The following is a 12,027-nucleotide window of genomic DNA, read 5'->3' on the forward strand; positions in this document are numbered from 1 at the left end:
CCAGATGTAAGGGTATGGGTTGCCAACAGAGTCCCGTGGCTGACTGACAGCTGTACTCCTCATGAGGTGGCCAATGTGTCATAAGACAGATACCATATAGGAAAACTACAAATCCCACTCCCAAACATGTCCAATGGTAAGACAATTACTGCCACCTCTACACAGGCTCTGACAAACACACAATTGCCATGTCCTGTATACAAACCCCGACCGTATCACACTGCAGCAATACACATTTAGGGCATGCACTATGGCAAATACTACAAAGCACTGTACTTCGTCTCACGCAGACAGACACACAAACACACACACACACACTTGGCATGTCTGCGATTAGGACACCGGCCTAACTACTTTATTACACAACAGCATTACTCAGTTACAGAATACGCTACCGAGATTACTGGAACACAGCACTCCCAGAGGTGTATTTTTAGATGGGTGACATCATCAGCCTTGCCAAAGATGGGTATAAGAAATGTATGTAGTGTGAGCAGTCTAAAAGCATTACTCAGTCCACAGGCAAATGGACACACACACATACACACACACACACACACACACACACACACACACACACACACACACACAGCAAGTGTGGGACTAGAGCACTGACCTAAGTACTTTATTACACTGCAGCATTACGCAGTTACAGAATGCGCTACCAAGATTATTGGTACACAGTACTCCCAGAGGTGTATTTGTATATGGGTGAAGTCATCAGCCTTGCCAAAGGTGGGTATAAGAAATGTATGGAGTGTGTGCAGTCTAGAAGCATTACTTAGTCCTCAGGAAAATGGGGACACACACATGGCAAGTGTAGGACTGAAACACTGACCTAACTACTTTATTACACTATAGCATTATGCAGTTACAGAACGCACTACTGAGATTACTGAGACACAGCACTTCCAGAGGTGTGTTTGTAGATGGGTGACATTATCAGCCTTGCCAAAGGTAGGTATAAGAAATGTATGGAGTGTGAGCAGCCTAAAAGCATTACTCAGTCATCAGGCAAATGGACACACACACACACACACACACACACACACACACACACACACACACACACACACACACACACACACACACACACACACACAGCAAGTGTGGGACTAGAACACCGACATAACTACTTTATTACACTACAGCATTACGCAGTTACAGAATGTGCTACCGATATTACTGGGGCACAGCACTCCCAAAGGTGTATTTGTAGGTGGGTGTCATCATCTGCCCTGCCAAAGGTGGGTATATGAATTGTATGGAGTCTGAGCAGTTTAAAAGCTATTTACAGTCCTCTGGCAAATGGGGACAGACATACACATACACACACACACACCAGTGGTGGGAACGGAACACCTGCCTATTTACAGATTACTATTACAATACAACATACTTACGAGTCTTGCCGCACAGACTACAAATTTCAAGGCTGTCATTATGACCTTCTGGGAATGCAGACATCATCAGGGATGCTGGCAGTTAAGATGTACATACCTGTGAACCTGTGTGTTTAAAGTAGGAATCCATCCTGACCTGGAGTATGCCCATCTGTGGAATGGACTACTACCACTATACAGGGTTACAATGGCCATGCTCATACACAGAGGTACATAACCGACACAAGGTGTCACTGGGCATGCTCAAATAGTAGCACAGGGCTGTTCGGAATGCACTATGTGTCCATCTACACAAGGATATACTGGGCATGCTCATACACTTAGTAGCACAGGAGGCATGCTCACACACTTAGTAGCACAGGGCTGGTCAGAATGCACTATTATGTGTCCATCTACACAAGGATATACTGGGCATGCTTCTACACTTAGTAGCACAGGGCTGACTGGGATGCACTCTGATGCTAAACACGGAAGGCCACAGTGGCCATGCTATTACAGGTAGACATAAAGAACACATTGCAATGGGCTCTGGTGTTAGTAGTTGTCATTGTTAGCAGGAACACTGCTTTGCATATATTTGACACCGGTCTTTTACCGCTGTCATTCTGGGATGACATGGCTGACAGTAGACAGGCCTTTGACACATATCACATGCATCCATGATTCAAGGGAGTGGGGATAATACCCAAGTCACATCCGCCCACACAGTGCCATTCCAAGGCAAATGTCCTAAACACAGGATAACTCCCATACACCTACAGGACAGCTGCATTGTTTTCTTATGCTAACCAGTGCTAGATGTGTAGCATCCATAGGCACAGCTGGTCGCTGTAGATCCAACAATGGGGAGTACTGACATCTGTGCAGTGAGGAACACCTGGATGATGGCTCTGTAATGCACAATAGCACTACCACCATATACCTCAAAACCTAGCACTACCACCATATACCTCAGAACCAGACATGTGGGCTATAACACAGGTAAGGACAAATCCAGTTGATATCCCCACATACATAAAGGCCACTCACATGTACTGACCAGTCCCCCCATGAAAGGCATCACAGATGAGTCATGTGTAGGACACAGTCTCACATGCTGCATTCTAGGATGTAAACCCCAGAAACCACCATGCCGTCAGACCACCAACATGCATCCATACATGTTGTACGACATATAAGAGTACACCACCATGTGACCCTTGACCTGTGTAATGTACCAAGCTCTACATCAACTGTAGAGAGTACCCATGTACTGACACAGTTGCATCATGTGCTATGTAATGCAATGATACCACTGTCTGTAACCAGGTCAGCTGTAAACATACCAGGGGCCCTCGGTACTTTCCACCATTAGCAGATGACTGTTGCTGTACACCAGTACACACCCTCATGTATGGATATGACATACATGTACCTGCCCTGGGTATATATATGCAACACACACACACACACACACACACACACACACACACACACACACACACACACACACACACACACACACAACATACATGAAAATAGCATAGCTGTTGTTGTCCTTTGTGTAAACAGGTGGCTATAGCCATTACACACATGCACATGGAATGTAGACCCATGGCTGCTGAATGCAAACAGGACATAAGGTGTGATATCAATGCTGACAGAGGTAACATTCCCTCTGTATCGGTTACCCATTACACCCATCATATCATACAACAGTCCATGTGTCATGTATGTCACTACACATGTCCACCAATTGCAATGCCTACAAACATGCCCAAATGTCAGGATTGTAGGACCTACACACCTGTACACATAGTATTGTGCATTCAGATAACATGCGTGTGCAGTTGCTGTTGTATGCAGGTGACGTGTATCCTAGTACATCATGCAGTTGCAATGCAGCCTCAACATTGCCAACTGTATATGATGATATGCTGAATGTACAGAAATATGTACCTCAGGTATGGACAGGTGTGGAAATAACTAAGTGGTGGGGCATCTTTGCAGATGGTTGTTTGCTGTGGACAGCTCACAGGTGTGTCACAAGCGGTCCTACAATAACCTGTGTAACCGGTAAGCAATGGTTTTGTTAATTGAAGGACATAACACACAACTTAGACAGCAGTCAGGGTGACAGTGAAGGTAAATCACTTGACACCTGTTAATAGTGAAGACATCCCTTGTGCATATATCAGCACTGTTGCCACAGGAAGCGTCAGCGAAGGTAAATCACTTGACACCTGTTAATAGTTAAGATGCCCCATGTGCATATATCAGCACTGTTGCCACAGGAAGCATCAGTACAGTTTGTAATGCGTGCAATACTGCTGTACGTCTGTCATACATATCATGAGGTAGGCAGGTCTGAGATTCACAGTACTGGCATGTGTGGTTGTGTGTGTGTCCATATATGTCACGTATGGTGGGGAATACATCTCAGTTGTTACTCACTCTCCTGTACACTAGTGTACACATCTGTACAGACTGCAATGTAGAAAGCAGTATATAGGCAGGGGCGTGTATCTCACACATGTGAGGTATTTGTATGTGCCTGACATAGGTGTATTCAATACTGAATGCCACAGTGTGTGTATGTAGGGCTGTCTGGTCCCTGGGGTCAGGATGTATGTTACCATACTGAACTGATAAGACCCCTCCCCCATCCAGGTGATGCATTCTACTGTCCGTGTTGATGTCCATGATCTTAGGCCATACTGACTACATGTACATGTGTATTCTCTGTGGCACATCATGTAGGTGCACAGTACTATAATGATGATTTGCACATAGGCAGGGGTCCTCACCTCACCAGTAGCAACTGTGAGCGAGTGTGTGTTACTGTGTTGGTGAATCTGTGAGTGTGTGGGTGTGTTACTGTGTCACTGAATACATGTGTGTCAATAGCTGAGTGTGTGGGTGCAGTTGTGTGTTGGCATCCTGTCATGGGAATGTGTATTACTGATTACCAATGCGGCATCACACTTCCCACTGGCCTCTACCCTTGTAATCAGCTAGACCACTCTCTTACCTCATCACTCCATGTAACTGTACCTGTGATGTCACCCTTTATGTATGTCACATCTGTAGCCACAGTAGCTTAATACACAGCTATCATGCTCTTGGATCAGTAGACGTGTTTGTAACGTGGGACATTCTCACTGGTATGTGGCAGCTACACGGTGCATGCTGGTATATTCATACATACCTGTGAGTAGTCCACATTGACATATGGGGCACTAACTGTAAACACTGACATCCACTGGCACGTGCAATTAGACCTGAAGGAGGACAGCAGAACATCATGACCAACATGCAGTTATTGTTGATACACAAGACACATACTGTTAACAGTATGAAATGCATTGTACACCTGTAGTTCATGGTATTTCTGCTGCCTGTCAACAGTACTCAACAATTGTAAACTACATTATCTTCCTAGTCTGTTCACCCTGTCCATCAGACCATATGAGCATGTCCCCGCACCGATGGTGTGGATGACAGGGATGCGGCACAGGCATCATCATATGCACAGGGTGATAATGTTTGCCAGAGGCCTAGGCTGCACCACTGGATGATATCATGTGTGTGGGTTAGGGCCTTTGATCTAATTGGTCATGTGTGGATGTTATGCATGTGTGTGTTGCTGTGCCCTACATATGTTTCCAGTGTGTGCGTGTATGTATGCACACAGTTCTGCCATGTGTCTGGCCTATACAAGGGTATTATTGACAGCTGAAGACTGTACAGACGAGGTTTTACTGTTCATGGTATCTGGCCACGGACATGTGACTTGTGCCTGCCAGGGGTTGCACAAGCACTACCAGGCAGAGGTGCAGATTGCGTACTGTCTGATGTCACTTGTCCACTGGAACCGTGTCCCAGCTGGGACCGTCCTTGGCCATGTGTACGTGGCCTGCTGTGTCATGGTGTGGACGGCACAGCACCAGATGCACTGCTGATGCTACTGCCACTATGGGAGCAGACATGTGAGGTAGCTCATACACGTAGACCAGAAACAGGTGATGTAACAGGCCTACGTCCACGTGCCCGACACGTCACTCCTACCAGATGTTCCAACACAGACAGCTCACGCTCGCGGATTGTCATGCTACAGTCAAGGACTCAAACCATGTCACCCAACCATCTATCCAAAGCTTTAGCAATCTGCTGTTGAGCATTTACCATTGCCTGGATGTTGTTGTTTAAAGAATGGACAGCAGCCCTCTGAAGCCTCTGATCTTCTCTGTTATGCCATTCAGCACGTGCCTGTGCCTTCATTACAGCCTGAAACATGCGTCTGGTGACACCAGCTGCTGTGCTCTATCTTGCAGGAGCATGTTGGCCAGAGGTCCTCCTACGAGCAACACTGGCCACGTGCCTGTGTGGGGCACTACCAGTCAGTTGGCTGACACCATGGTGTGCAGGCACACCTTCCATAGCCCCCACACTTTCCTGTTCCAAGCTACCATGTGCCAACTATCCTTCCTCTATGGCCACTGGTGATGGGATATGTGCAGGCATGGGATCTCTGTGCGAGGATGAGGGGCATATAGCTGGAATGGCAACCAATGGCACAGTTTCAGCCCCTGACAACTCTGCCTGTGACTCAATCATACATTCCTCATCACTGCTAGAGTCTGTGGGGACACTACCATCAGATGTACCGCAGGAGGGCAACGCACCTACATCATCTGTGAGACAGACAAGAACTGTACATTACAATCTATACAACAGACACACACACACACACACACACACACACACACACACACACACACACACACATACGCATGTGATATGACAGACGGCATGCAACATGCATGTGATATGGCAGACAACATGCAGCACATACAATAATAGTGGTAGTTATCGTACATCCCTGGGTTGCACACAACAGCATGCATGTGTCATAGCAGACGGCATACAAATTTCATAGTAGTAGTTAGCATACATCCCTGTGTTACACCATGTAGACCAGCACAGCTTAACAGTACACCTGCCTGATGTGTGGTATATGACCTTAACAATCACATGTAGTATGACATGTGATCTGCTGACGTGTGCAATGACATGCATACATGTTTAACACAATGGTGTCCTGTCAAATATACAGTGGGGCAATGGTGTCCCAATGCAGTGTTGTCTGTCCACCCTACAGATATACTGCACATTTAGTTGATGTGCATGGCCATTACAGGGAATCATGAGGCGTCTCTATTGCTATACAGTGTGAGTTACAGACACAGTTTGTAGCCATGACTGTGTTCAGATACAATACATATATACTGTGGAATGTGACCCACGTCACTGAGGTGTATACACACTAAACCATGATGTGAAAGGTGTGACACAGGTCACTGATGGGTATACGGATGACACCCCTGCACATCTGCAACCATATTGCTGCTGCCTGGCAACTATGGCCAGACATGGTGAACACGTCGATACACCATGTCCCACATGACATCTGTGTACCACACACACATACACACACACACACACACACACACACACACACACACACACAAGGAGCAAGTATGACATTGATGTCCGACACCAGCAAGGGGAATGTACTGTATCTGTGGGCTGATGTGGATACTGTACAGGTGACTGCTGTCATGTCGTGACTCCCTCAAGATGTTCAACACATCTTATGTGGTGAATTGATGTTATGCTTACACAAGATGTGCACAGGCCTGTAGGATGTCTATTGTTCCACATCTACAATATAATCATTACACAAAGGCCATAGTTGGACCATATGTAGCCATTGTATGACAGGGTGTACACACAAGCATATCACGTCTACTGTGTGTGTTGCTCCATGTCTCTGGCCATCCTCCATGGCCATGTGTGTACATGTGTTGGCCAAGTTATTGTGACGGGCATCTATTTTACATGTCTGTGTTGCCCCATATGGCATACACCCATAGATGTCATATGCTCCACTGACGACAGGGTTATGCAGACAAAGGGTGGTATGTGGGATATGTTTTCAGGTTAGGTAGGCAGTGTTGCAGCCAGGCCACAAGATGTCATAGACATGTCAAGATAGCACATCACATTGTGTGACATTCATAGCAGGGCTATGATCCGCACCAGTGAATCCTTTGGGCTAGCCATACTCCAGCCCACTGTGTAGTACTGTTTGTATTCCCCAGATGTGTAGTTCTGATCTGTAGTACATGTCCCTACAGTGAACAGCACCTCCACCATTGTATGCACAACTGTCTAGACATCTAGCAGTGACAGTTTGTGAGGATTCATTTCGGTGAGATGATTCACATAGTTTGCAAGTGTTGCACATGGGTAGGCATTGTGATACATTGCAAGTCCAACCTGTATATTGTGACAGGACCATACATTATTTGTACATGTTGTAAATGGCCACATGGCAGATAGATTTGTGTATTATGATTCCTGATGAATAATAGCAGTCTCACCTGCAATGGGCTTCTGTGGCAGCGGAATGCCAGAGGTACCTAAATAGGAGTAACACAGCAGTATGAGCATTATCCATGCCTGTATAATGGCTATAAGGTGCAATGTGCATAACACATACACCAGTACATTAGACTATACTATGGTGTATGCACATGTGTGCATCACAGAGTAGCATACTATATAGTATGCGGCATGTGTGTATACATGCCTTGCATATGATGTTACATTACATATTGTACAGTGACACATGCAACTATATGGAATATAGTTGTTATAGGTGCAGTACTGACTTACCAGGCAACTCCAGGCTCAGTGGTTGTGAGACATCCACCTCCACAATATCAGCTAAGGCTTGTGGATGTGATTCTGCAGGTGTCCCCAGGTTGGCCAGTAGCTCCTTGGTACATGTGAGTAGGGGCTGGGTTGGTGGTCCACCACCTGTTGCACCTTGTTCCCTGGTGATTGCATTTGCACGCTGTTTTGCCCATCTAATGAGGTCTGTACAGTGTCTGCGCACCTGCTGGTATGTGTGGTTCTGGCCACCAACATCATTAACCCTCCTGCAATGTTCCATCCACAGGGCATCCTGCTGCTGTGCATCCTGTGGCACATGGCTGAAAAGGATATCGTGATTGTCAAATAGGTATGGGATGAGGGCCTCATCCTCCAAGCAGATAAAAGGGGGTAGCCTTGCACGCGGCATACCTGGAAGACATAATGATGGAGACAGGTCACAGTAACTCACAGAAACATACAGAGCTACAGCAGAACATACATGTGTATCGCATTTATTACATTTAAATAGTTGCATTTGCAAACCTACATGACACTGACATGTTTGTGTCACACACGTGACACTCAATGGTGAGTGAATATTATCACTATATATGTGTGTGTGTGTCACCTGATTACATTGCTCATACTCCATGTGGATGCTGTCCTGATGTGGGCATGTCTGTTTGCCTGTACTGGTGTTCCTACCTATCAGCACATGGCTGGATGTGTCCACATTAATGCAGTTGACCTTGATGCTGTGTATATGTCATATATAAGGACTTACGCTGCCTTAACAGACATGACCTGTGACCCTGCATACTTGCTCACATAAGGTTTTACATGTATGTGTTCTGCCATATACATCTACTCGGCACTGTACAGCAATTCAATGTCCTGCCATGTATCACCTGTGTTGCACATGTGATACACATGGGACACTGGCTAGCCAGATGGTATTTGCAGGGATGGATATCAACTATAGCATGTACAGTCAAAGTCAACTAGTGGGTTACATGCCATGGGCCATGTATGAATCTAGGATGAAAGATTACCTGGCAGTAGCCAACAGGCGGGTCTGTGGGGCCAGGTGGAGCAGTGCCACATTACTGATCCACAGGGTTAATGATATATTTACCATGCAGTCATCACACCATGTCTGAGAGGGGAGCGATGTGCAGCTTTGACGGACAGGAATGCATAGTATGGCAGGACTATGTGAAGTGTATGGGACAAGGATCTGTCCAGCATGTGGAAGGTGGATGTCCATGAAGTATGTGTTTGAGATCAGGATGTGTACGTGTAGCATGTCCAACATCACTGGGTTGGACATGGATTGATTCAGGGTATGCATCATGCTACATAGTGAAGATGGGGAATGGGGAGGCTGGTGTAGACCATCTGCACATGGCCAATACCCCTTAACAGAAATATGTGATCTGATATGGGTCACTTGAGTGTTGTGTATGGCTGGACAATGATCTCTAAATTAATGGATGGCACCCTGTCATTATTAGGGTTGCCACATTTGACTACCTGACAGGTGTGGTCACGTAGCTATCACAGGAATGACAACTGCCCAGCTGCACCCCTTACACACAAGTGTCCATTATGCTGACCGCTGCCTAGGTGGTAGTTCATGGGTACAGAGTTATTAACATAGAGGTGACAATGCAATTTGTAGCTGTCAGATTGTGGCCATATCTCACACACACCTCACCCACAACGCCCCTTCTGTATGTTGTCCACAACACTCCTGAGTTGGCTATAGCTCCTAGGTCATAGTCATTCACATATTTCAATAGGCAGATCCCTTCTGTTTGTCTGTGAGGTATGAACTACTATGAGGGGGAATAAAATTCATTAACCCTGACATACTGTAGCTGCCACTGGTGTGATGAGCATGTATTATTCAAACACTTTCTGTAGTGTTGGTTCTGCCAGCAGTCCCGTTGCAAAACACTCCTGTGACATAGGAATGTACATCTAGTATACTGAGTGTAGGTGGTACACAGTATGGGTGATGATGTCCTATGACCTGGCAAGGTTATGATATGCAGTGTGACATCATCCTTACTGTCATCTACATCTGTTCTGCTGACATCAATTATTTGATCAAGGTTCATGGCCTTCTAGACCAGACTCAGCAGGCTAGTAGTGCAGTACTTCCCATTATCAGTGTTGTCACCCCTTTGTGGATTGTGATACCTGTTGGTGTACACCATTCAGTGTGTACACAACCTGACATGGAGCTATGTTTTACATGATGTGTACGTGGAGAGCATCTTGTTTTGCTGTATGTGTATGATACAACATGCAGCCTGAGTGCAGCTTATACCTGCATAGTTCTGGGTACAGGGGCCCTGTGGTGTACATGGATATATGCTTGTGTACCTGTTGGGGGAGCGTGTGTTTATGTTATCCAAGACCCTATCTGGATTGCTTATTCATGCTCAGCACTTGTTCAGAGCTTGTAAGCACTATGTAAGCTAATAATTACTATAGCACTCAATCTTCCTCATTACCTAGAGTTAAACCAGTTTTGTACATACTTTTCTCACTTGCTTAGAGTAAAATAGCTCTTGTACTCACTTTCCTCACTTATCTAGGGGAAAGTAGTTCTATATTCAGGCGTGTCCAAGAGTCAACTGCCAGTGTTCTCACCTGTCTATCTGATGAATCTGGACATCTTGAGGCAATGTACACATTGTCTCATGTACCACAGACAAGCTTCTTCGCCTAACACCCAACACTACAACCTGTGAGAGATGCATTCATCTAGCCAAACAGGAGGTAAAGCTCTCTCCAACCAAGCCTGACCCTGACAGTCATGTGGAGAAGGTAAACATTTGCACCACACCACACTCATCACATAGTCTCACTGAATCTACCCCACCATTAACTGGGAAAACTACTGGTGTACCAACTCATTAGCTCAACGCTTTCTGGAATTCATAAACACCAATGCCCTGGATCAACATATCCACACACCCACCAGGGGCAACAATATCCTAGACCTAGGCATTACCAACATGAGTGACCGGTGCTCCACACGTGAAGTCAACTCCTTGTTGGTCCGATCTGACCATGAGCTGAACACCATTGATATCCACATCCTGGCCCCACCACCCATTAAGGGAACCACAGTATAATATGTCTACAAAGCCAACTTCATGCTTCTTAAGACAGACGTGGTGAATGTCATGACACCCATGCAGATGGACAATACTGTTACAACTGCTGAATCCTACACAAATGCACTCTATAAGCACGAGTGCATGGATTGTGCTATCCCAAACAGAACCAAGACACTATTCTCCTAATTAAGGAAACCAATCTGGTGGTCCCCTGCCATAAACAAACTGTACTACAGGAGGAAGACACTATTGCAAATGAGAGTACAATTCCATGCGTGGAGGAGTTCCCTGGTCAGCCTCAGTAAGAAGGTGAGATCCCTTATAAGATCCTCCAAAGCTCACTATGAAAACAAAAATGCCACTAATTCCAACAACAACCACAAAGCATTCTATAGCTATTTCACATATCTCGATGTCAACAACCAGATCTGCTCTGAGTTACAAAGGCATGAACATTACAGAACCAAATGATATTGGCAACATCCTGGCAGATAGGTTCAGTGCTACATTTCTCCCCACTCTCTCAAAGCTGCACACTCTAAAGCCAATATCACAGCATCCGTGGGGCCGGACAACATCCAAGGCTGCGTTTTACACGAACTTCAGAATGTACTGGCTTCCCACCTATGCACCATGTTCAATAATAGCCTCACATCGAGCTTAGTGCCCCCTGAATGGTGCACAGCAACAGTTATCCCACTCCACAAAGGTGGTGCTACAATGACCATGGGACCTATTGCCCTATAGGCCTGACTTGCCTGGTCTGCAAGGCTATGGAGCACATCATG

This window comes from Protopterus annectens, chromosome 11.part0 (assembly GCF_019279795.1).
Source record: "Protopterus annectens isolate FY-2018-M chromosome 11.part0, PAN1.0, whole genome shotgun sequence".
Lineage (NCBI taxonomy): Eukaryota > Metazoa > Chordata > Ceratodontiformes > Protopteridae > Protopterus > Protopterus annectens.